The sequence below is a fragment of the Neophocaena asiaeorientalis genome, unplaced genomic scaffold, assembly GCF_003031525.2.
Source record: "Neophocaena asiaeorientalis asiaeorientalis breed wild unplaced genomic scaffold, Neophocaena_asiaeorientalis_V1.1 scaffold57, whole genome shotgun sequence".
NCBI lineage: Eukaryota > Metazoa > Chordata > Mammalia > Artiodactyla > Phocoenidae > Neophocaena > Neophocaena asiaeorientalis.
Genome location: NW_020172731.1, coordinates 6,344,437 through 6,350,117, shown reverse-complemented (window position 1 = coordinate 6,350,117; position 5,681 = coordinate 6,344,437). Strand labels below are relative to the sequence as shown.

The window sequence follows — 5,681 nt, the reverse complement described above, 5'->3', positions numbered from 1 at the left end:
CGTTATGCTGCTTTAATATTCTTCTGGCTTGGCACAGGCTAGTAAAATTCCCTCATCCCTACCCTCCACCCTGCTGTTTGCTGCCGCTCTTTCCAGCAGATTTAGCTCAAGCAACTCTCTCCTCCATGAGGACTTCCAGAGCACACTCCTCAGGTGACCGGCCACTCTCCCCTTCCACCCCTATGAAATGTAACATGTACCCCTAGTATTACATTTGGTGCACTGATCTACCATCACTGGTTTGTGACTGTCTCACATCCAGGACTGTGAGCTCCAAGGGGAGGGCCACCTAGTTTATAGCCACATAACTATGCAACTTAAAAGAGTTTATCTTTTTTCGCAAAGGGTTTGCCGCCAGGATACAGGTGTCGTGAAAACCACCGCTAAACCTAAGCAAAAATGGGAAAGGAGAAGACGCACATCAACATCGTTGTCATTGGACACGTAGATTCGGGGAAGTCCACCCCTACTGGCCATCTGATCTACAAATGTGGTGGGATCGACAAGAGAACCATTGAAAAGTTCGAGAAGGAGGCTGCCGAGATGGGGAAGGGCTCCTTCAAGTATGCCTGGGTCTTGGACAAACTGAAAGCTGAACGCGAGCGTGGTATCACCGTTGATATCTCCCTATGGAAGTTTGAGAGCAGCAAGTACTATGTGACCATCATTGATGCCCCAGGACACAGAGACTTCATCAAAAACATGATTACAGGCACATCCCAGGCTGACTGTGCTGTCCTGATTGTTGCTGCTGGTGTTGGTAGATTTGAAGCAGGTATTTCCAAGAATGGGCAGACCCGTGAGCAGGCCCTTCTGGCCTACACTCTGGGTGTGAAACAGCGAATTGTTGGAGTTAACAAAATGGATTCCACCGAGCCACCCTACAGCCAGAAGAGATACGAGGAAATTGTAAAGGAAGTCGGCACCTACATTAAGAAAGTTGGCTACAACCCCAACACAGTAGCATTTGTGCCAGTTTCTGGCTGGAATGGTGAAAACATGCTGGAGCCAAGTGCTAACATGCTGTGGTTCAAGGGATGGAGAGTCACCCGTAAGGATGGCAATGCCAGTGGAACCACACTGCTTGAAGCTCTGGATTGCATCCTGCCACCAACTCACCCAACTGACAGACCCTTGCATTTGCCTCTCCAGGACGTCTACAAAATTGGTGGTATTGGCACTGTCCCTGTGGGTCGAGTGGAGACTGGTGTTCTCAAACCTGGCAATGGTGGTCACCTTTACTCCAGTCAATGTGACAACTGAAGTGAAGTCTGTTGAAATGCACCATGAAGCTTTGAGTGAAGCCCTTCCTGGGGACAATGTGGGCTTCAATGTCAAGAACGTGTCTGTCAAAGATGTTCGTCGTGGCAATGTGGCTGGTGACAGCAAAAATGACCCACCGATGGAAGCAGCTGGCTTCACAGCTCAGGTGATTATCTTGAACCATCCAGGCCAAGTCAGTGCTGGCTATGCACCTGTGCTGGATTGTCACACAGCTCACATTGCCTGCACGTTTGCTGAGCTGAGGGAGAAGATTGATCGTCGTTCTGGGAAAAAGCTGGAAGATGGCCCCAAATTCTTGAAATCTGGTGATGCTGCCATCGTTAATATGGTTCCTGGCAAACCCTTGTGTGTTGAGAGCTTCTCTGACTATCCTCCTCTGGGCCACTTTGCTGTTCGTGACATGAGACAGAGGTTGCTGTGGGTGTCATCAAAGCAGTGGACAAGAAGGCAGCCAGAGCTGGCAAGGTCACCACGTCTGCCCAGAAAGCTCAGAAGGCTAAATGAATATTATCCCCAATACCTGCCACCCCAGTCTTAATCAGTGGTGGAAGAATGGTCTCAGAACTGTTTGTCTCAATTGGCCATTTAAGTTTAATAGCAAAAGACTGGTTAATGATAACAATGCATCGTAAAACCTTCAAAAGGAAAGGAGAATGTGTTGTGGACCATTTGTTTTGTGTGTGGCAGTTTTAAGTTATTAGTTTTTAAAATCAGTACTTTTTAATGGAAACAACTTGACCAAAAATCTGTCACAGAATTTGAGACCCATTAAAAAAGTTTAATGAGGAAAAAAAATAATAAATAAATAAATAAATAAATAAAAGAGTTTATGTTGGTAAAATTTTGGAGATTTTAGATCAGGAGTCCCCAACCCCTGGACCATGGACCAGTACTGGTCCGTGGCCTATTAGGAACCAGGCCGCACAGCAGGAGGTGAGCAGCGGGCGAGCTGATAGAAGAAAGCTTCATGTGTATTTACAGCTGCTCCCCATCACTCGCATTACTGCCTGAGCTCCGCCTCCTGTCAGATGAGCGGCAGAATTAGATTCTCATAGGAGCGCAAATCCTACTGTGAACTGCACATGTGAGGGATCTAGGTTGCGAGCTTCTTATGAGAATCTAACGCCTGATGATCTGAGGTGGAGCTGAGGCAGTGATGCTAGCGCTGGGGAGTGGCTGCAAACACAGATTATCATCAGCAGAGAGGTTTGACTGCACAGAGACCATAATAAATCAACTGCTTGCAGACTCACATCAAAACCCTATCAGTGAGTGGCAAGCGACGACAATTAAGCTGCAGCTGGTGGCAGGCTTTACAGTGGCAAGTGAGTTGATGTACTTCAGTTGTACAGCTGCATCTGGTGGCAGGCTTTAAGTCAGAATCCGACACTTATTTTAGTCTGCGCTTGGCCCACCCATTATTTTATTTACCACTTCCATCTGCGCCTCTTTCCGGCACTGCACACTTGTCTCAGTCACAGTTTTGGTAAGCCCACAAGCTAACCCTACCCAAAATGTGTAAAAAACAAACATCACTGGAGAGCTTCTTTGAAAAGGGGGAAAGACCCAATGATGAGACAGCAGAAGACTCTAAGACTGCCAACAAAAAGAAAGCTGCATTTAAAAGAAAATACCAAAAGTCCTACTTAAATTACAGGTTCATTGCAACAGGTGATTCACATTCTCCAAGCCAGCTTTGTATAATATGTGGCCACTGGCTATCCAAGGAAGCCGTGAAACCTTCAAAACTGCTTCACCACATGGAGGTCAAGCTTCCTGCATTAAAAGACAAGCCTGTGGAGTTTTTCAAAAGAAAAAAGCGTGAACACAAATAACAGAAGCAATTATTGAAGTTCATCAAATGTGTCTGCCCTGAAAGCATCATTCTTAGTGGCTAACCACATTGCTAAAGCTAAGAAGCCCTTTACTATTGGTGAAGAGTTGATCCTGCCTGCTGCTAAGGTCATTTGTCATGAACTTTTAGGAGAGGCTGCAGTTCAAAAGATGACACGTATTCCTTTTTTGGCTAGCACCGTAACTAGATGAATTGATGAAATAGCAGAGGATATTGAGGCACAATTGTTAGAGAGGATTAATGAGTCACTGTGGTACACAATCCAGGTTGACAAGTCTACCGATGTTGACAACAAGGCAACAATGCTTGTATTTGTGTAATCTATTTTTCAGGAGGATGTGCATGAGGATATGTTATGTGCACTTTTGTTGCCAACACCACAGCTGCAGAACTATTCAAGTCTTTGAATGATTACATATCAGGAAAACTGAATTGGTCATTTTGTGTCTGTATATGCATGGACGGAGCTGCTGCCATGACTTCACGGCCTTCTGGTTTCACTACTCGGGTCAAAGAGGTCGCTTCTGAATGTGAGTCTATGCACTGTGTCATCCATAGAGAAATGCTGGCTAGCTGGAAAATGTCACCTGAACTTAACAACGTTTTGCAGGATGCGATTAAAATTATCAACCACATTAAAGTACATGCCCTTAACTCATGTCTGTTCGTGCAGCTCTGTGAGGAGAAGGACGCAGAGCACACACGTCTTCTCTTACACACAGAAGTGAGATGGCTTTCTAGAGGTAGATCACTGGCCAGAGTTTCTGAGTTACGAGAGCGGCTCCAGAGATTTCTTTTAGAAAAACAGTCACCCCTGGCAGCACATTTCAGTGACACAGATGGGTCGCAAAACTTGCTTACTTGTGTGACATTCAACCTGCTCAACAAACTCAACCTGTCACTTCAGGGGAGAACAACAACTGTGTTCAAATCAGCAGATAACGTGGCTGCATTCAAAGCCAAACTGGAATTATGGGGGCGATGAGTGAACATTGGGATTTTTGACATGTTTCAAACATTAGCAGAGATTTTGAGAGACTGAGCCAGGGCCTTCTTTCTCCCAGCTGGTGCGTGATCACTCCTCAGCTTTCAAGAGTTTGAGCATTACTTCCCAACCACAAAAGACCCCTGAACTGGGAAGGAATGGATCTGAGACCCATTTGTGAATAAGCCAGGTGAATCAACTTTGTCCGTGCTAGAAGAGGATCAGCTGCTTGAGATCGCGAATGACGGTGCCCTTAAAATTATGTTTGAGACAACTTCAAATCTCCATACGCTCTGGACTAAAGTCAAGGTGGAATATCCTGAGATTGCCACAAAAGCACTGAAAAGCCTGCTTGCATTTCCAACATTCTCAACAAACTCAACCTGTCACTTCAGGGGAGAACAACAACTGTGTTCAAATCAGCAGATAACGTGGCTGCATTCAAAGCCAAACTGGAATTATGGGGGCGATGAGTGAACATTGGGATTTTTGACATGTTTCAAACATTAGCAGAGATTTTGAGAGACTGAGCCAGGGCCTTCTTTCTCCCAGCTGGTGCGTGATCACTCCTCAGCTTTCAAGAGTTTGAGCATTACTTCCCAACCACAAAAGACCCCTGAACTGGGAAGGAATGGATCTGAGACCCATTTGTGAATAAGCCAGGTGAATCAACTTTGTCCGTGCTAGAAGAGGATCAGCTGCTTGAGATCGCGAATGACGGTGCCCTTAAAATTATGTTTGAGACAACTTCAAATCTCCATACGCTCTGGACTAAAGTCAAGGTGGAATATCCTGAGATTGCCACAAAAGCACTGAAAAGCCTGCTTGCATTTCCAACATCCTGTCTTTGTGAAGCAGGGTTTTCTGCAGTGACGGCAACCAAAACGAGATCACAGAGGAGACTGGACATTAGCAACACACTCGGGGTGTCACTGTCTCCCATCCCCCCAGATGGGACCATCTAGTTGCAGGAAAACAAGCTCAGGACTCCCACTGATTCTGCATTATGGTGAGTTGTATAATTATTTCATTATATATTACAATGTAATAATAATAGAAATACACAATGAATGCAATGCACTTGGATCATCCTGAAACCACCGCCACACCCCTTCCGTGGAAAAATTGTCTTCTACAAAACTGGCCCCTGGTGCCAAAAATGTTGGGGACCGCTGTTGTAGGTGGCGTGTGGACAGATTACTAAGCAGGCAAAGTGTAAATGTGATACAGTTCGCGTGCTCAGATACGTTGAATGCTTTAAGTCTTTAGGGAACAGTAATCATTAAGCAGAAGGTTGGGTAGATAAAGTGTTAAAGAGAACCCTGCAATTGAGCGGCGAAAACAGTCGAGCTTCTATAAGGTAGGTGGCAGGTGTTCAGGAGAGTCCGGGGTCAGCTCTCCCACACTTCAGCCTCTCAGCTGAGCCTAAAGACATGCGTGGCCAGCCCTTTTCCCATTTAGCGACACCTACAGCTCTCGCTCACCACCGCGACCCATCTCCGCGAGTGAACACCAAGTTCTAGGAGCCTGCTTAGCAAACGAAGCGGGGAGAACAGC

At 45.9% G+C, this 5,681-nt stretch overlaps 1 pseudogene across 1 annotated transcript; it reads left to right on the top strand.

Moving 5' to 3' along the window:
* The first annotated feature begins 332 nt into the window (after positions 1-332).
* On the top strand, positions 333-1,788 carry LOC112396559 (elongation factor 1-alpha 1 pseudogene; annotated as a pseudogene). Its single transcript, XR_003002595.1, has one exon. The product of XR_003002595.1 is annotated as an elongation factor 1-alpha 1 pseudogene (transcript).
* Positions 1,789-5,681: the final 3,893 nt, after the last annotated feature.